This window comes from Sciurus carolinensis, chromosome 14, assembly GCF_902686445.1.
Source record: "Sciurus carolinensis chromosome 14, mSciCar1.2, whole genome shotgun sequence".
In the NCBI taxonomy this organism is placed as follows: Eukaryota; Metazoa; Chordata; class Mammalia; order Rodentia; family Sciuridae; genus Sciurus; species Sciurus carolinensis.
In genome coordinates this window covers 69,418,783-69,440,427 of record NC_062226.1, presented here as the reverse complement: position 1 = coordinate 69,440,427, position 21,645 = coordinate 69,418,783, and the positions used below count along the sequence as shown (strand labels likewise).

The window sequence follows — 21,645 nt, the reverse complement described above, 5'->3', positions numbered from 1 at the left end:
ATTCTGATTAATAAAAGAAGTTTAGTTTTCCTCACTTAAAAAAATGACTTTACAGATTACATGTATAAAATACAAAAATATAAATGCATTTATGATACAATTCTATTTAAAGTTTCATGGATACAAATATATGTATGCAGAAAATTATGAGTTACAGAGAGATATGTCTATATATATACTGATTTGTAGAGTAGCAATAATAAATGGTGTAAAATGAAAAAAGCAATTTGCTTATAATGTAGGATTCCATATTAAGAAAAACTAATTTAAATGCCTGTATTTGTATAGGTATATACTTATGTGAATGAATGTGTACACGGGTGGATGTATGTGGAAGCAATATGCGTTGAAGGATATGGAACTCAAAGAAGTAGAAGAGGTATTAGGAACAATGGAAGAAGAAAAAGATGCTACCTTTTCAAAAAAAATACATCTTTGTATTATTACTGGTTATAAAGGCATATAAAATGCAAAAATTTTAAATAAACAAAATACATATCAGCATCTCTTTTATAAATGGCAAATTTTTAAGTGTGTATTAAAATATTAATTGCCTATACCTTTTAACTTAGAATTCTACTGTTAGTAATTTGTCCTGCCTGTGTGTGTATGCAGACATTTATGATATTCCCATATTGTTTTAAAGGGAAAATGCAAGAAACATTCTAGCTATTCAATTATAGGGGACTAGCTAAATGGGTTTGGCTTTCATTAGACTACTATGGGAGAGCAAGGTTGTGCATTGTATTTAAATATGAAACTGTTAGAAGCACCTTATCTTGAATAGCCTTCAAGAAAAATTTGGACCACAGGAGCCTGAATTAAGCATTCTGATTTTTTGATTCTGGGGACTGAAACCAGATCTCAGGACTTCGAGCACACTAAGCACATGCTCTATCACTGAGCTTTTCCCCCAGTCTGGAGCCTTCTGAGTAATAAAAGAACCCATGCATGGCTGGGCCTGTGGCTCAGCGGTGGAGTGCTTGCCTCACATGCATGAGGCACTGGCTTCAATCCTCAGCATCACATAAAAATAAATAAAATAAAGGTAAAAAAATATATATTACCTATGTATAAAAGTAAAGAATATATATATATATATATATATATATATATATATATAAACTTAATTTTTAAAAAAGAACCTACGAAAAAAGAAAGTGGATTCCTGATTACAAATGGGAAAAGTTCATCTACAATTTAAATGAACAAATTTAATTTCCTGTGATATTAATATTCTATAGATTAAATAAAGAGTTTCAGTTTCCTTAACAAACATGTTTGATAAGTTTTATGATCTAAAGTTAAAGTTATTGCATTCCTGGAAGATTTTAAAAAAACTGTGAAGTTAATAGTTGACTTACCTAGATCACTACTTATTCTTTCTCAGCAAATATTAAACAGAAAAGTAATTTATGTATTATAACAGAAATAAAGTATGCATGCGATAAACACATCATAACAGCAACAGAGCTCACCTGAACCTTCAGTCTACCAGGCTGGTTCTCTTTTCTTGTAGTACTTCTGAAGTCACCAGAATGAACACTCATTCCATTATTGTTTCCAAGAAGAATAAAAACCAGAATAGCACTTAAAAATCTAAAAACTCTTGGGTCAATAAGATTTTTTGTTTCCAAAATTTACATGAAATATTATTTGACCTAAAATCTCTGTTTTAATATTAAGCAAAGCTGAATTGAACTTTAAGATTTAGCCTGGGTGTGCAGCTCAATGGTAGAGCACTTGCCTAGCATGCATGAGGTCTTGGGTTTGATCCCCAGAAGAAAGAGAGAGAGAGAAAAAGAGTGAGGAGAGAGAGAGAGAGGAGACAGACGGAGACAGAGAAAGACACCACAAAATTTTTTAAGTTTTGATTTAAAAAGTGAGTCATTAAAAAGATAAAATGATATAATTTTAAGTAGAAAAAGACAGACAAATATATATGGCATGGTTCCATTTGGAAGGAAGGAAAAGAAAAGGGAAAATGGTTAATGCAATAATATTTATATTTATTACTTCATTTAACAAATTCTCTATGACCACTTATTTTGTAAATTGTTTTCTGAGCAATTGGTGAAATTTGGTCATCACATTACCATTAATTTCTCAATTTTGGCTCATTGCCATTTTTCAAAATGGAACGTTTCTTTATAAATTTTTTATTTAATTTTTTAAGTTTTATTTTACTGTTTGATTTATTATATACCAATGGGGTATAATTTTTTTATTTCTCCAGTTGTATACAATGTAGAGTCACACCATTCATGTAATCATACATGTACATAGGGTAATGATGTTTGTCTCATTCCATTATCTTTCCTTCTCCCTGCCCCCTCACCACCCCTCCTTTCCTTCTACACAATTCAATGTTCCTCCATTCTTCTCTTACCCCTGCTCTCCCCACCTTACTATATATCATCATCCACTTATCAGAGAAAACATTCAACCTTTGGTTTTTTGGGGTTGGCTTATCTCACTTAGCATGATATTCTCCAACTCCATCCATTTACCTGCAAATGCCATAATTTTATTCTTCCTTATGGCTGAGTAATATTCCATTGTGTATATATACCACAGTTTCTTTATCCATTCATCTATTGAAGGGCATCTATGTTTCTCCCACAATCTATCTATTGTGAATTGAGCGGTTACAAACATTGATGTGGCCTCATCACTGTAGTATGCTGATTTGAATTCCTTTGTGTATAGGCCAAGGAGTGGGATAACTTGTCAAATGGTGGTTTCATTCCAAGATTTCTAAGGAATCTCCATACTGTTTTCCAGAGTGGCTACACCAATTTGCAATCCAACCAGCCATGTATGGGTGTTCCTTTTTCCCCACATTCTTGCCAACACCTATTGTTGCTTGTGTTCTTGATAATTGCCATTCTAATTGGGGTGAGATGGAATCTTGGGGTAGTTTTGATTTGCATTTCTCTAATTACTAGAGATGCTGAACACTTTTTCATATATTGATTGCCGGTAGATCTTCTTCTGTGAAGTGTCTGCTCAGTTCCTTAGTCCATGTGTTGAGTGGGTTATTTGTATTTTTGGTGTAAAGTTTTTTGAGTTCTTTATAAATTCTGGAGATTTGTGCTCTATCTGAAGTGCATGTGGTAAAGATTTTCTCCTACTCTGTAGGCTTTCTCCTCACATTATTGATTGTTTCCTTTGCTGAGAAAAACTTTTTAGTTTGAATCTATCCCATTTATTGATTATTGTTTTTATTTCTTGTACTTTGAAAGTCTTGTTAAGGAAGTCTGATCCTAAGCTAACATGATGAAGATTTTTGGCCTACTTTTTCTTCTAGTTGGTGCAGGGTCTCTGGTCTAATTGCTAGGTCCTTGATTCATTTTGAGTTGAGTTTTGTGCAGGGTGAGAGACAGAGGTTTAATTTCATTTTACTGTATATGAATTTCCAGTTTTCCCAACCCCATCTGTGGAAGAGGTTATCTTTTCTCTATTGTATGTTTTTGGCACCTTGGTCTAGTATGAGAAAACTGTATTTATGTGGGTTTGTCTCTGTGTCCTTTATTCTGTGCCATTGGTCTCCCTGTCTATTTTGGTGCCAATACCATGCTGTTTTTGTTACTACTGCTCTGTAGTATAGTTTAAGTTCTGGTATTGTGATGCCTGCTGCTTCACTCTTCCTGCTAAGGATTGCTTTAGCTATTCTGGGTCTCTCATTCTTCCAAATGAATATCATGATTGCTTTCTCTATTTCTATGAGGCACATCATTGGGATTTTAATTGGAATTGCATTGAATCTATATAGTGCTTTTGTTAGTATGGCCATTTTTACAATATTAATTTCTTCTTTTCATTAGTGTGGCTAAAGGTTCATCAATTTTGTCTATGTTTTCAAAGAAGAAACTTTTTGTTTTGCCAATTTTTTGAATTGTTTCTTTTGTTTCAATTTCATTGATTTCAGCTCTCTTTTTAATTATTTCCTGTTTTATGCTACTTTTGGTGTTGATTTGTTCTTCTTTTTCTAGGCCTTTGAGATGTAATGTTAGGTCATTTATTTGTTGACTTTTTACTCATTTGTTGAATGCACTCTTAGTACTGCTTTCATAGTGTCCCAGAGATTTTTATATGTTGTATTGTTGTTCTAGTTTATCTCTAAGAATTTTTATCTCCTCCCTGATGTCTTCTGCTATCCATGCATCATTCAATAGTGTATTATTTAGTCTCCAGGTGTTGGAGTAATTTCTATTTTTTATTTTATCATTGATTTCTAATTTCATTCCATTATGATCTGATAGAATATAAGGTAATATCTCTATTTTTTTGTATTTGCTAAGAGTTACTTTGTGGCATATCATATGACCTATTTTTGAGAAGGTTCCACATGCTGCTGAGAAGAAAGTGTATTCACTTGTTGATGAAAGAAATATTCTATATATATGTCTGTTAAGTCTAAATTATTGATTGTGTTATTGAGTTCTATGGTTTCTTTGTTCAGTTTTTGTTTGGAAGACGTATCCAGTGGTGAGAGAGGTGTGTCAAAGTCCCTCAGTATTATTGTACTGTGGTCTATTTGATTCCTGAAATTGAGAAAGATTTGTTTGATGTACATAGATGCTCCATTATTTGGGGCATAAATATTTAAGATTGTTATATCTTATTGATATGGTTCCTTCCTTATCCCTTCTGAATAATTTTGGCTTGAAGTCCACTTTATCTCATATGAGAATGGAAACCTCTGCTTTTTTACTTAGTCTGTGTACATGGTATGTATTTTCCCATCCTTTCACCTTCAGTCTGTGGAGGTCTTTTTTATGAGATGAGTCTCTTGAAGGTAGTGTATTGTTGGGTCTTTTTATTAAATCCAATTTGCCAGTCCTTGTCTTTTGATTAGTGAGTTTAGGACATTAACATACAGGGTTATTATTGAAATATGATTTGCATACCCGGTCATTTTAACTATTTCTGGTTTTCAACTTGACTTGGTTTCCTCTTTGATTGGCTTTTCCTTCAGGGTAGTTCCTCTCTTTGCTAACTTACATTGTTGTTTTTCATTTCCTCCTTGTGAAATATTTTGCTGAGAATGTTCTGTAGTGCTGGCTTTCTATTTGTAAATTCTTTTAACTTTTGTTTATCATGGAAGGATTTTATTTCATCATCAAATCTGAAGGTTAGTTTTTCTGGGTATAAGATTCTTGGTTGACATCCATGTTCTTTCAGAGCTTGAAATATGTTGTTTCAGGCCCTCCTCACTTTCAGGGCCGGGGCCGATAAAACTGCTGATATCCGTGTTGGTTTCCCCCATATGTAATCTGATACTTTTCTCTCCTGGCCTATAAGATTCTCTCTTTCTTTTGTATGTTAAGCATTTTCATTATAATGTGCCTTTGTGTGGCTCTTTGTAATTTTGTGCATTTGGTGTCCTGTATGCCTCTTGTGTTTGATTTTCCATTTCATTCTTCAGATTTGGGAAATTTTCTGATATTATTTCAATGAATAGATTTGTTCATTCCTTTGGTTTGTATCTCTGTGCCTTCCTCCATCCCAATAATTCTTAAATTTGGTCTTTTCATGTTATTCCATAATTTCTGGAGGTTCTGTTCATGATTTCTTACCATCTTCTCTGTGTGGCCAACTGTATTTTAAAGATTAAATACTTTGTCTTCATTGTCTGAGGTTCTGACTTCCAAGTGATCTAGTCTGTTGGTGATGCTTTCTAATGAATTTTTAATTTGGTTTATTGTTTCCTTCATTTCAAGGATTTCTGTTTGTTTGTTTTCTTTCAAAATCTCCATCGCTATTGAAATGCTCTTGTTTCCTGCATTTGCTCTTTTAACTGTTCATTGCCTGCATTTGCTCTCTTATATCATCTTTTACTTCATGGATCATTTTAATCATGTACATTCTGAACTCCTTTTCTGACATTTCTTCTACCATGCTGTCAATGGATTCTATTAATATAGCACCTTGGTTTGTTGGGGTGCTATCTTTCCTTCTTTTTTCATGCTGTTTGTGTATCTTCCCCTCTAGCAGTGAGGATTCAAGGTATTACAGCCCCCCCATAGGTTTATAATGTCCCTGCATGTTTCCATTACCTCACCTTTAAAGGGGAGATCAATATTGGCAGCACACAATACAAACAATATGCAGCCTTAAACCAAATAGCCCCTATTAAGATGTTAACAGTATTGTCATAATAAACAGAGATGAGGAGTTTGATTATTATCTATAGCATAAACAATAAGTTTGCAATAAGGTCTACAGTTTTTAATGGTGGACCAAGAGGATGGGAGAGGTATAGGATGTAATGTTAATGAGATAAGAAATGAGTATATAGAGGTACTAGATCATAGGAAGAGTGAAAGCAGAATCAAAAGAAGTTGGTTGAGAAAAGGGAGAAAGAGACTCCAAGGAAACAGATAAAAGAAAAATAGAAAAATAGGAATAATAATAATAAAATTAAATAAAAACCTACAACAAAACTGTAATATACCATTCAAACCTCCCAGTCTTCAGTAGCCAGAGGCACAAAAGGTACTTGATAGTGTGATGTCCCAGGATGGAAACTGCCCCAACTAAAGATGGTGGTTTCTGGGATGCGATAATCCATGATGGTGGGCAGAGATGTCCCCACATGTTGGTAAATGGGGAACTGAAGCACGGGGCACAGTGCTGAGTCCATGTGGGGACTCAGCAGCTCTGGATATCCTGGTGGGCAGGCTGGGCCTGGACAGCACAGCCTCTTTATATTTTTAAAAAACTGTTTCAAGTGAGAAAAGATAAAAAAATAATACAGAGTTTCTCATATACTCTTCACCCTTCTTCCCCAATGTGTAAATGTCTCACAATCATTGTACTGTTATCAAAAATAGGAAATTAACATTCATATGACACCATTACTTAATCTGTAGACCTTATCCTAACTTGGCCAGTTGTCTCACCAAAGTCTCATTTCTGGAACAAGAAACAACCCAGGAAGTCACATTTAATTGTTACATTTCATTCTACTTTAATCAGGGACATTACTCAGTTTGTCTTTTTCTTCCTTCTTCCTTCCTTCTTTTTCTTTTTTTTTTCTCCCCTCCGGCAGGGTCTATCTGTGCTATCTGTGTGTTGTGGCTGGTCTCAAACTTAAAACTCCCGGGCTCAAAAGATCCTCCTGCCCCTGCCTTTGCTCTTAAGTAGTTGGAACTAGAGGCACACTCCACCATGCCTGACTTCCCTTAACATTCTGGTCAGTAATTTGTAGACTGTCCCTCAACTTGGGTTCATCTTACGTTTTCTCATGATTAGATTTATGCTACACATTTGTAGTAGGGATGCCACAAACTAATGTCTTACCTTTCTCTCTGCATGACTTTAGTAAGTACATCATATTTACCTACATGAATACCATACATGTTAACTTTGTTCACATGGTTAAAGGAGCATCTATCAGGTGTCCTTATCACAAAGGTACTGTTTCTCCAGTGTAGTTAATAAGTTCTTAATGGGAGATACTTTGAAGTTATGAAAGTAGTTTGCTTTTTTTTTTTTTTTTTTCTTTCTCTCTCTTTTTTTGTGGTACTGGGGATGGAACCCAGAACCTTATACATGCTAGACAAGTGCTCTGCCAATGAGCTGCATCCAAAGCTCTCTGGGTTTTTTAAAAAATCATATCTTAGTCCACTAATTTTATTATCCATTCTTTTTTTTTTAATTACAACTTTATTTGGGTGCACTGGCAGACAACTCTAATTCCAGTGACTTGGGAGGCTGAGCAAGAGGATTGCAAGTTCAAGGCCATTCTGGACAATTCAGCGAGACCATCTCTCAGAATTTAAAAAGAGGATGCAGATCAGTGGTAGAGCACCCTGAGATTTAATCCTCAGTACTGCAATAATTTAATTTAATTTAATTTAAATAAAAGTACAGATTTATTGAGACATAATTTACCTAGTACCCATCTTAAGTGTACAATTCAATGTCTTAATACAATTATGAAGTTGTGCAACAGTAACCACAATTCAGTTTTAGAACACTTCCATTGTCCCAAAAAGTTCCTTTGTGTCTGTTTACTATGGATCTCCTCTCCATCTCAGGTCTTAGATAACTACAGAGCTGCTTTCTGTCTTTGATTACAGACAAACAGCTTTTTTTCCCATGAATTACTTGCTTGACTTTTGACTCTTGTTCATATGCACATGAACAACTTAAGAATGAGATTTCATTTCTAATACATTGTTAGACACAGTATCCTGACCAGCCTGGAAGTCAAGAGAAATGGTGAGTCATTCATTGGTATCAGACTGAACTTAAATTTTGTATGTCCTATATATTAGTAGGACCTGAATTAACCAGTTGTCTTAGATCTTCAGTTGATTTATAAAAATCATTCAAATAAAATTCTTTCTCTCAATAAAGTCAAAGGCATAAGCTTTGATTTCTAATAAGTATTAAAAATTTTTAATTATCTCCTGACCTATTGCAGAAACTTTTAGGTTTCTCACTTTGTTCCCAGTTTTTATGAGCTGAATTGCATGCTTCAAAATTCACATGTTGAAACCCTAACCCATAGTATCTCAGAATATGATTGTGTTTGAAGACAAAGCCTTTAAAGAAGTAATTGAGGTAAAGTCCTATGGGCAGGCCTTAATCCAAATGACTGGGGTTCTTCTTAGAGAAAGAGATTAAGGCATATACAGCATTGACCAAGGGAAGACTATGTAAAGACACAGCGAGCGAGCAACCATTTGAAAGCCAAGGACAGAGAAGAAACCAGATCTGCTGATACCCTGATCTTGAATTTCTAGACTCCAAAACTGTAAGAAAATAAACTTCTATTGTTTCAGCCACCTAGCCTGTGGTATTTTGTTATGGCAATCCCAGCAAACTAATTAGCCAGTGATTTGAAATTGCACAATTAGATGCCTTGGGTCTAATTCCATCCATTATCTGGCCATTCAATAGACCCTCACAGTCTGCAAACTCATGTCCTTGGGTTTTCTTGAATTGCTTTATTGACAATTTCCTCTCTTCCATTCTCCCTGTTGCTCTTTGTGAAACTTCTCTTGTACAGATGTTGACCTTTAGAGTCTGGTCCTCTAATTTTCTCTTTTGCTAACTCTTCTCTACATCTCTTTGTCTTTTCCTCTGCACTTTGGGATATTGGTTCAAATTTATCACCCAAACTGTCTTTGAATTGTTCATTCATTTTTAAAACTTTCCCTCTTTTTGTTCCTTACACTTAAGGAATGTTCCTTTTTAAAATAACTTTTACTGTTTCCTGGGTGCCATATCTCCTTTGACCCCTCTGTGGAGAATTAGCAATCGTTTTCTTCTCCCATGATACTCTTGGTTACTCCCAAATTGCTTTGCTTGTTTTGGTCTGTATCTTTCATGTCAGGTTTTTCCTTAATTATCTGATAATCTTTGGCTGTCCACTCAAATTTAGGAGTGAGGTACTAAAAAAACTTCTTGGAAGTTCTGATTCCACTGGTAAAACTTCTGTTGGGGTCACCTGGCTGGGCGATTTAATTGGAGAAGTCTTGACATCAGTAGCTTCATGTCTTTCCTTTGCCAATGGTTAGATACCCCAGAGATGAATTTCTAATCTCTAGCATCTGGGCTTAGAACGGAGGTAAAAGACTTGGGATTTTATTGGGTTATAAATATTTCCATAAGTGTCCACTGAACTCTCCCCACTTATATCACTGAACACCATCCCCAGAAGTGCTAAGTATTCCTCACAAAGTAATCTTCCTTTTTTTTTTTTACCTTCCCCTTCCTCTACCAGGTTAGGGGAGGGGCTGTTTTCTGGTTATGTAGGATTACAGAGAAAATCTGGGGTTCTAACCATTTTTTCCCTGCTGGGGATCATCTAAGTACTTCTTTTTTTTTTTTTAATTGGTTCTCTTTAATTATACATGGAAGTAGAATCCATTTTGACATAATTATACAAGTACAGAATACATCTTATTCTAATTCTGACCCCGGTACCTCTCCTTCCCCTTCCCTATTCCCAAACCCTGCTCCCTTCCTTCAATTGATCTTTTCTCCCTTGTACACCACAGTGAACCTCACTATCATGTACATCCTCAAGAAATAAACTTAAAAATAACTATGGGTAGAAAGTACTTTTTAAACAGACTTATAACTCACTCCCCCTGTTTTTAACCTGACCTTTATCCCCTTTTCCAGAGGCACTTGACATTCCTAAGCCTTTCATGAGGTCTATGATGCAATCAGGAACTTACCAGCTTTCTCCAGGACAAGTTTAGTAATCAACTTTGTCGGGTTTATTAAATTTCACCTCTTCATCTATATGACTTATAAATTCCAAAATCGTATTGTTCTCATCTTCCTTTCTAATCTCATCATCATTGAGGAGTTTTGCCTTAAAAAACAACCCCTTCGCTATCGTTTTACCAGGGCTTAGGAATGAAAATACAGGCTTATATTTAATCAATCATCTTTACTTAGAAAATCTATTTTGTATTTTACAAGGGAGCTAAAACTGGCTCAGGTATGTTTGGAAACAAGCAGGCCTGCTTTTAATCTGGCACTGGCTATGCCCACACTTGGTGTATCCAATCAACAACTGAGTCCAGGGAACAGAAATTACAACTATGACTTGTTCTTTCATCTGAGGAATTGCAACTTTATTCACTTTTATTGCTCACCTGTCAACTGAAAAGGAAACGCTAACTACTAGTAGCTTTGACTACAGTTAAAGGGATCTTACAAAAATTCATCCTACTTGCAAGGTACTAATGATCTTGACTTTACAGCTGTTTTTCTTTTGAAATTAAAAAAAGTCTCCAATTTTCGAGTGTTCAGTATGCGCTAGGCACCAGGCTAGGCAATTTTATATGCATTTATCCTATTTAATCCTTCCTGTAATCCAATAGTATCCATGTTTTTGTTCCTGTTTTACACACGGGAAGCTGAGACTCTGTAAAGTTAAAGGACTTGTTCAATTTCACTCACATATTAGTGCTGAGGCTAGGGTTTCCATCCAAACCACCCTGTCTCCCAACCCCTTTCCTCTCCACTGTGCTGTCTTAATGGTGACTTCTTTCCAGATTTTATGAGCGTTCATTTTCCTGTCCCCAGCTCATTTAATTATAGTCCCTTCTTTTTCAATGCAGTTTCCTATACTAAATTTACTATTCCAGTCAATGGCATCCAGTTGCTTCAGAGCCTTTGCAAATGTCTATATCACTTTCCCTTCTAACCTGAGCCTGGCTACCTTCTTATCAACCTTAGATATTATTTGGGGGAGGGGAATATTCTATGATCTCCCATTGGGTGCTTTCCATTTGTTCCTATAGCACATAAAGAATCTTTTTTTGCCCTATCAAAACCATACTCTACAAACATTACCCTATGTAAATTTATGATTACACAAATGGTATGCCTTTACGCCATGTACAAACAGAGAAACAACATGTATCCCATTTGTTTACAATAAAAAAAAACCATACTCTATATATAAATGTTCTGTTATCTTATCTATTCCTTAATGACACTAGACTATAGACTTCTGAGGACTGTGGCAATATTCCTTTTAATCATGTGACATGTCTATTGCCTACTATAATGCCTGGTGCTTAGCCAGTGCTCACAAATATTTTTGAATGAATGAAATTATACATAAATCTCTGTTTGAATTAAAATATCTTTTCATTTAAAATAATGTGATTTTGAGCACTTGTCTAATAGGATTTCATAAGAAAAGTCTTTAGTGCTTTTCTTTTATTATTCAAAGTATTGACACTATTTTAACACTCACATTTTAAACTGAAGGGTGGGTATTAATTCATGAAGCAAATGCTGACAAGTTTTTCAAATAACAAATTTCATAGCAAAATTTTAAAATGTGAATTTTATTAAATATATGCTGAAGTTGTCTTATTCTCAGATGAAATTCTTTCCTGCTTTGAAAACTTACATTTTAATTGGAAAAAATTCACCACATAAAATACAATGCAAGAAATATTCAAAAAAGTATTTAGGATCCCCAGTTATTACTGTAAATGGATCTGCTGCAATTTTTCTTCAGCCTATGTGATAAAACTTCTCATAACAATTCCCAAGGAAATAGAGATTCATGCAACTGTTAGCAGAATTTATGCACAATTTCTCAAAAGATGTGGTTCTCTCCACTTCAAACATTCTATGACTCCAAGTTAGCCAAATTATAAGAGCAGATTGATGGAATAAAATAGGATGAGTGGGAAGAAATAAACACTTCTCCTGAAAGTACTCAACTTGGTATATAGATTTTTTTCTAATTGAAAAGTGTTCAACTGCTTTATCTTGACAACCAATGCAAGTCTTTAGAGTGAGTTGAGTGTCCTCATATAGAAGGAAGCCTTTGAGTGACACTTGATAGAAGAGACCCACTGACTGAATATTAATTGTCCAGCTATGTTCATACCATGGTCACACAATAATGAGAAAGAATGTTCTCCAAGTAGGGGAAAAACTATTGGTTAAATTTCATGAGTGTAATGGACAGAAAAGATTCCACTTACATAAAACTTGAAAGAAGAGAAAGTTGTTTATGTTTTTTGGTTTTTTTTTTAAGGAATGTGAATGAATACTTTATTTGCTCATTTCTTGCATTTGAAGTACTCTTTGATGACATCCTTGGCCTGAGATTCTTTCCCACAGTCCTTAACCACTACACAACTGCAACCAACCACTTCTGGGGTTTGCCCTCTCGGTCAGTTTTACAAAGGCCTACCCATTTTCCTAGTTTCTTGATGTCATCGACCTGAATTAGGTTGATTTGGTGCCCAGCACAAAGGGCCTCCACAAGTTGACATACAAAGGCTCATTACAGTTGGATGCAAGCACACACAGATGGGCCTGGCACTTGTCTAAGGCTTTGGCAGCTTCGTGAATTCCACATGCAAGGCCATCGTGAATGAGGGCGGTCTTTAGCACCTCTTGTATGGCAGTATTGACGTCTATTACACCTCCAGCAGCAAGGCCTTCCTCGGTCATGGCCGTGGGTTACGTATGAAGCCGAATCTTGAACTAACCCGAGACTCCTGCTTCTGCGTGACTCGGCGGCAGCAGGGAAAGATCTATTTATGGTTTTAATAGTCAGGATATTCATTACCTTTGAAGAAAATGAACTAACAAGGCATATGGGGCTTCTGGAGCTGGTATGTTCTGGTATGTTCTCTTTCTTGCTTTGGATCCTTGTTTCATAGGAGTGTTTGCTTTGTTCATTTCATTAAGACAAGTACACACTTATCACTGTGCACTTGCCTCTATGTATATTATACACTAAATAAAATTTTAATAATGAAATAATTTTTAAAATATAGCATGAAATGCCTATCATTTTCCAATAATCTGTTTCTCTCTCCAAGAGAATCCCATAGAGGACAGAATGCCCCAAACTATGACCTCTCTAACTAAATATGGCTTAATGGCAAGTTATCTAAAGTTATAGATAGAGAATATTGAAATATTAGTTTCACTGGGATGACCAAATTTTAAAAATATGATGATCCAAAACCAAATCACCATTTCAGAATTTCTTGTATGGAAATTCTGAGAACCATTTCCATGACTCTTGGATCCCATAGATTTTTGCAGAGGCTTTTACCAAGGCAAGTTTCTACTTCTGCTTGTGGCCAGGGTTGGGGAAGGGATAAATGAGGGAGGACTACCACTTCCTTCCAAGGCTTCTCAGACACCTTTCAGAGAGCTTGAAGTGACCTTTTTCCTGCAGCTGAGAGGCTCAGAAGATCCTTCCCAACTCCAGCCTAAGGAGGCTAACACAACCTGGAGCACCAGGGTAGAGGTTGCATTGAAATCAAGTAGGATCCTCAGGTCAAGGAGTTTATGAATATTTTCAGTGGCTCAGAAGCAGCTCACAAGCATCCTAAGCAGCCAAGGTTCATTGGGGGTCCTGTCCAGTAGGGTTGATTTGAGAGCAGGAAACCCTAGCCACTGGAAACTGAAGAGGGTTTGTAAATTATCCACAATTAAACACTAGGAATAGAAATTTATGAACCAGGCTAAATTTAAATTACCTATACAAGTCTTCAGGGAAACAGTCTTTAAAAAAACAAAAACAAATTTCCCCCCCACAAAGAATCAGCTTTGAATATGAATTTGAACCTTACCTCTCAAATTACCCAGACATAGAAAGTGCAAAGCCAACTTACAATAGTGTCAGTTTCATAAGAAGTTTCTTTTCTTTCTTTTTTTTTTTTTTTTTTTTTTTTTTTTTTTGTTCCTTACTGTTCCTCCAGTCTCAGTGGCTCAGAAAGCCAGCCAGTACCAGGAGGGAGACAAAAAGAGAAGTGGCACAAAGTGCAGAGAAGCCAACTGTGCATTCTTCCTCTTCATTCCTATTGTACACTGACTGCCTGGAGCACACCCCTGCCATAGGGGAAGATTTGCCATTACAGATAAGGTGGAGTTGTGATGAGTACCTTAACCAAATATTCTGGTCTCAGACTTTAAAACTTGTTTGCAATAAGGATTGTTACCTAAGACAAAAGTCATGGGATCTGCCCAAGTTTCCTTACTGTAAAGGCAAAGATGACCCCCACCACCACACACACACGCTGCATGCTCTTTGACGAGGCATGGGAAAACCTAATAAAGAAGGGTTTTAATTTCATCTACCATTCATATTTTCGCCACGGGGGTTACATGGTATTTATATTAACACACTTTTTTTTTTTTTAAGTTTATTGTTAAACAATGTTATTGTTAGGTTCTGTAGCAAGAATCCTTAGTTTCTATAGCATGCAGCCTGTACCAAAACTCCATTTTGGTCTTCTGCCTTTCCTTTCTGAATTCTTATCCCCATTTTGGGTACCCTACCTCTCAAATTACCCATTTTGTCTACTATTTTTACAAATCGTTCCTCCCAACTCTTTTTAGAAATCCAAGTTAGAATTTCAGTCAATAAAATTTTTAATCAGACTTTTGGGGACATTTTCAAATTATTTGATGGTTCAATGGTTTTGAGAACAATGGTTCTCAAGCTTTGGCGTATAACAGACAGACTGGAAAACTTGGCAGACATAAAGGGGTCTATGCCTTGGCCTATTTCAAGGAGGCTGGACTTCCGTGCTTGCTATTAACTTTACAGGTACTTCTGAGACTTTCAAAGTTTGAGAACTTTAATCTTAACCATCACTTAAGGGGTGGAGGCATAGGTATGGGGATGTGGCAGTCATGTCCTCCTGGATCTAATGTCCAAATTCTACCCCTTACTTTGTACTAGTACCTACCTCTACATTTTTATAAGAGTCACAGAAACCACACAGTTGGATAGTGTAATGGGATGATGACCCGTGGTCCTGCACAGTCGTCATATGTAAAGGAACAGGAAGGACTGAGAGGCAAGTCTGTCCAGAGACCACCATGTGGCTTTTCCTTCTTTTGAAAGTACCCTGTGCTGTCATGATACCTGAATTATTAAGGTACTATGCAGGGGCCTGGTTTGGGATAAAATGGTCTGGAAGAATATTGGGTAACACTAAAATAGGCAAAAAAAATTTCAAGACTTCATACAAACTTTGGTCTAATATTGACAGGCATTAGGGGAAGTGAAATTTCTAAAGATTCTGCAAACCTCTTCTCCAAATTGCTCAAGATATTTAATAAGATCATAGATACCCCAGACTGGTAACATTACTTAAAAGGTGAACATGAATCAGTAAGAAAAATCACTAAGACCCTAAGAGACAAATGGGAAAAGATAAAGACACAATAAAAAAATACAACTATGCATAGCATAGTTATTTCATGTGAAATAACATGAAAAATATTCAATTTACCTAATAAACACATAAAACATATTTTTAGGCTATTAAAGTTGCAAAAATGGGGCTGAGGATATAACTCAGTTGGTAGAGTGCTTGCCTTGCAAGCACAAGGTCCTGGGTTCAATCCCCAGCACTGAAAAAAAAAAAAAAAAGTTACAAAAATGAAAAAAAGACAAAGCTCACTGTTAATGAGGGTGCTATGAAGTAAACCTCTTATAGTATTGATTATAAATTGGTACACATCAACCAAGATCAAAATTAGGTTTGTAAAATTTCATCTTAAACTTTCAATTTTGTGAACATACACAGCACAAACTTTTGCTCACTTTTCATCTATATTCATCGATTTTTAATTATTTTATTATTACTGTATTTAGTTTTATTTTAATGTCAATATTATTAAAATATTAATATCATCATTGCTGCTCATCTAAGTTATAAGAATTATATAGTGCTCATGTACACATAGTATATCAAAATACATTCTACTGTGTTCTATATCTAAAAGCAAAAAACAAAAAAAAAATTATACAGTGCTGCCTCTTTTACCCTAAGTAATTTAGCATGTGGCTCCTAAGAATAAGGATATTCTCTTATGTAGTTATGGTATAAGTATCACATTTGGGAAATATAAATGCAGATTTGATTGTATACAGATTTTTCTGATTGTCCCAATAATACTTTTCAGCACTTTTTATTGATCCAAAATCCATTCTAGGACCCCTGGTTACTTTTCATTGTCCTGACTCTTTAGTCTCCTTCAATCTGTTCCTCAGCCTTTCTTTGTATCTCTTGATAATGACATTTTTCAAAAGAATATAAGCAGTTGTTTAGTAGAATGTCCCTCAAGTTAAGTTTGTCTACTATTTCCTCCTGATTAGATTAAGACACTTTTGGCAGGAGTTTATGACTTTTGGCCTCATTAAATTCTACTTCTGGGAAATTGTTATAAGGAAATAATAATAAACATGCAAAAACATGTGCACGGTTTTAATGATAATAAAAAATCACAGGCAACATGTTTGAGACCATACTCCATGTTCACCAGTGTACGCTGTGCTTTATGCCCTTTTTCTCTTTTCATTTTTTAAAATTATTTTTATATATAATTTTAGTTATTGATGGACCTTTATTTTATTCATTTATTTATATGCAGTACTGAGTATTGAACCCAGTGCCTCACACATGCTAGGCAAGTGCTCTACCACTGAGCCACAACCCTCATTTCATTTTTTCATTAAAAAAGATATGGCAGGGGCTGGGGAAGATAGCTCAGTTGGTAAAGTGCTTGCCTTGCAAGCACAAGGCCATGGGTTCGATTCCCAGCATCACAAACAAAAAAAAATATATGGCAGGCTGTTCACTATCTATACAACTGTTCTCCTTGTTCCTCTTGTTTTGGTAGCCCAAAAGAACAAATCAGAATCATTTTGAGTCACTCCTCTTTATCCACTCCTCTTTCCCAAATACTCTTTCTTTCCGAAGCACCCTCTGCAGCTGATGAGGGACATCTGACTTATTTCTGGTCAGTGAATACCCTAGAAAAATTCCCTGGAGGACTTCTGGGGAAGGTAGAGCCTCACATGGAGAAAGTCTTGGCCTCCTTCTGTCTTCCTTTTTGTGATGCTGGTGTGTATGTGATGGCTGCTCAGAGTCATGGGAATCATCTCATAGTCACAAGTTCATAGAATAATGATAAAAAAAAAAAAAGTTAATGTGCTAAGGGTGGCAGAAGACCTCAGCTCTCCATGGTATTGTTAAGCTGCTCACCCCATTCTGAACCATCTTCCTATGATTTACTTACGTAACGAACTTGGATATTTAACACTTAAGTCATTTTCACTTGAAGTTTTTGTGTTTTATTGCTACAGGAATTACTAATGGATATAAGTCATGATAATAGAAAAATGGCATGTCATTTGCCATAAGTGCTGTATATTACTAGATCATTTTTTATCTCATGAAACAGGTACCACTATGAACCCCATTTTACAGGTGAAGAAGATTAATGCAGAGATATTAACATGCTAAAAGTCACTCAGCAAGTAGTGAGTACGAATGGGAATCCAGGTGATTTGACTTCAGAACTCAAACTCTCAATAATTACATTATCCTGCCTCCTCCCAGGCAAGAGCATAGTTGTATAAATCATATATATACAATCAATGGAAGATTATTAAATACATGATCAATGGAATTAATCAGGAATCTGTCTCTCCTCCTTACCTGTCAGCCACACTGTCTTCCACCTGGGACAACTCTTCCTGGTGGAATAGGCGGCTGCTGCAACTCCAGGCTTATTATCCTCTCCTATGTTGTTCTCAGTGGAATGAGAGAGACTCTGTTCCATACACTTCCAACAAGAATTCTGGGTTTGAGCTTCCCTGCTTTTATTGATCTCTAGCCTAATTAGGAAGGACAGGTTGATAATGCTCTGATGGGCCAGGCTTGGGTTGGATACTCACCTCTGGTTCCCAGGGAGGAGGAAGCTCCACCCAAACCATAGTCTAAAAATGGAAGAAGCATATTTGTCCATAGGAAATGGAATTGCTATTCCCAGAAATGGGGGAAATGGATGCTGGATTGATACACCCAGTCTGTATCTGTTATACCTACTTCATTCCTCAGAACTAGTGGTGACATGCAAACTCATATAGCAAAAGGACAAAATAAATGTTTAAAGGCATCAAGATGAAGGTAAAGGACATATGAATAACGAATTCGGAAACAAAATTGACATGGAAATTAATACATGTAAATAATTGTAAAATGCAAGATAGAAACTATAGCAATGGGGCTGTAGCAGAAAAATATACACATTTAATATACGTAAGGAAAAAAGACTGGAAGAAAATATTCTAGTGTATTGACAGCTTTGTAAAGTGCCTGGAGATAAGAGAGGGTGGGCAGAAACTTCTTTTTAAGCCTGAGGTCAATATTAACAATTTATCAAAATAAATTAATGAGAAGAATATGATTTTTTCATGTAGACTTGCTGGAAGTCTCCAGAAGGAAATTAATAACTTTTTTTTTCCTCAGAAGAATGTCAGTTGTGTAAGGGATCCCACGAAAACCACGCAGACACAGGGAATAACATAAGGGAGTTTATTAAGCAAACAGAGTGTCTCCCTGCAGGGTAAGAGAGAAAATGAGAGGAAAAGAGAAAGAAAAGAGAATGGGCGTGCGATAGAGAGTGGAAAAGCAAGGAGGAGAAAGAAAGTGAGTCAGGGGGAGAGAAAAGATGGCAGGGTAGCTACCCTTAAGCAGTTGAATTCCGTGGGCTAATGGGACCAATAACGGAGAAGGATACTTGCAAGCTGACTGATGAACCAATAGCTAGCTAGGATGTTCACAGACTGACAGTAGTTGGGAGGTGGGGAAAATGGCTGCAATGGAAAGGGCAGGGAGAGCAGCTTTGTACATTACAAGTTGCAGCCTTAAATAGAAGCCCACCACTGAATCTGCCCAAGTATGGGTCAGAGACTAACTTAGCCCTGGACAGCCACAGCAGGAAATAGGGCAGGGAAGAAGTCATTTATTGGATGCCTGGGAAGTTATCTGGATATAACTGTTTGGTTGGTTCTTTCCAACAAAAGGATGGATAATTGACTCTTCCTTTAGGGACAAAAAAGTAGACTGATGGGGTAGTGGGTACATAGAGAGGCCTGAGGGAAGGCAGAGAGTCTCGGGAGATGAGAAGAGTATGACCATGGCCACGTGGTTCTCTAATAAGAAGCAAACGTGCCCAGGCTAGAGGACCAGCACCTGATTTTCTGTCCCCTACAAGTCCCCACTCCTCTATGAGACATGACTTTGGGAGCATTCCTGCAAAGAGCTGTTCATCTCTTCATCCAGTGTGTGTGTGCCAGTCGGGGAAGGTGGGGATGGCAGTGCTGGACCTAGGAGGCTTATGCTCACCACCCGCTGCCCCTTCCTCTCCTGGGCCTCAGCAACTTCTTCATCCTGAACAGCCAGTGGGCGAGAGGTCTCTCCCAAGAGACAGTGGCTTAGATATGGAAACACATTTGGTGGTCTTCAGAAGCCTGTGGGATCAAAGCTGAATTCTTTGATGGGCCCTCGCACTCAGGCCTGTCCACCTTCAAGACTTGGTTTTCCCTGGATGTGCATTGCTGTCTCCTGTCTCCCTTCGTTGCACGTTGTGTCTTTTCTGCACGGACTATCCTCACACTTCTCTTTGCCTGATGAACTTGTCCTTTAAGACCCTGTTCCAGTGTCACCATGTCAGCACACATATTCTTGCTCACTGTCAATCTCTCTGCTGCCACCCTCTCCACAGTAATGTCATTTCCTCTCTGAGCTTCCTTGCTCTCCCACAATTCTGGACAGGAAAAGATTCTGGTACTGACACAAAGAGCCTGAGACTTCTCTTGCCTTCTTCACATGGGTCTTATTCCTAGACCGTGAGTTCTGGGAAGTCGGAGAACAAATATTGTCCTTGTTTTGTCCCCACTATCACCTAGCACAGTGCCTGACATAGGTAAACAGTGGTGAATGTTTGGAGAATGAATACAAGCACATGAATGATAATGAGTTCATTCATTCATTCATTCATCAGTGAATTAATCCAACATCCTTTTAGTGACAGAATGCTATGGTATAAACATTTCTATAAAATACAGCATTGTATGTTAGAATATTCCTTAAAACTTTATATTTCAAATACTGTAATGTATTAGCATATACATATGAATTATTAATAATATGTACATGTACTATGATAGGTACTATGATAATTTTTCTTTTTTTGGTGCTGGGCTTTGAACCCAGGGTCTTGTGCAAACTAGGCAAGTGTTCTACCACTGAGCTGCACTCCCAGACCCACTAGAATAATTTTTAAAGAAATATTTCTTAATCTCTATTCTTTTCTCTTTTTTTTATTGTAAACAAATGGGATACATGTTGTTTCTCTGTTTGTACATGGAGTAAAGGCATACCATTTGTGTAATCATAAATTTACATAAGGTAATGTTGTTTGATTCATTCTGTTCTTTTTTCCCTTCCCCCCACCCCTCCCATCCCTCTTTTCCCTCTATACAGTCCTTCCCCCATTCTTGCCCCCCTCCCTAACCCTAACTCTAACCCTAACACTAACCCCTCCCGCCCCTCATTATGTGTCATCATCCACTTATCAGTGAGATCATTCGTCCTTTGGTTTTTTGAGATTGGCTTATCTCACTTAGCATGATATTCTCCAATTTCATCCATTTGCCTGCAAATGCCATAAATTTATCATTCTTTATGGCTGAGTAATATTCTATTGTATACTTATACCACAGTTTCTTTACCCATTCATCAATTGAAGGACATCTAGGTTGGTTCCACAATCTGCCTATTGTGAATTGAGCAGCTATGAACATTGATGTGGCTGTATCTCTGTAATATGCTGATTTTAAGTCCTTTGGGTATAGGCCAAGGAGTGGGATAGCTGGGTCAAATGGTGGTTCTATTCCAGGTTTTCTAAGGAATCTCCACACTGCTTTCCAGAGTGGTTGCACTAATTTGCAGCCCCACCAGCAATGTATGAGTGTACCTTTCTCCCCACATTCTCACCAATACCTATTGTTGCTTGTATTCTTGATAATCGCCATTCTAATTGGGGTGAGATGGAATCTTAGGGTGGTTTTGATTTGCATTTCTCTTATTACTAGAGATGCTGAACATTTTTCCATATGTTTGTTGATTGCTTGTAGATCTTCTTCTGTGAAGTGTCTGTTCATTTCCTTAGCCCATTTGTCAATTGGGTTATTTGCATTCTTGGTATAGAGTTTTTTGAGTTCTTTATAGATTCTGGAGATTAGTGCTCTGTCTGAAGTATGAGTGGCAAAGATATTCTCCCACTCTGTAGGCTCTCTCTTCACATTGCTGATAG

At 36.7% G+C, this 21,645-nt stretch overlaps 1 pseudogene; it reads right to left on the bottom strand.

Annotated features, from left to right (window-relative positions):
* Window positions 1–12,563: 12,563 nt before the first annotated feature.
* LOC124964939 (40S ribosomal protein S12-like) lies at window positions 12,564–12,960 on the bottom strand (annotated as a pseudogene).
* Window positions 12,961–21,645: the final 8,685 nt, after the last annotated feature.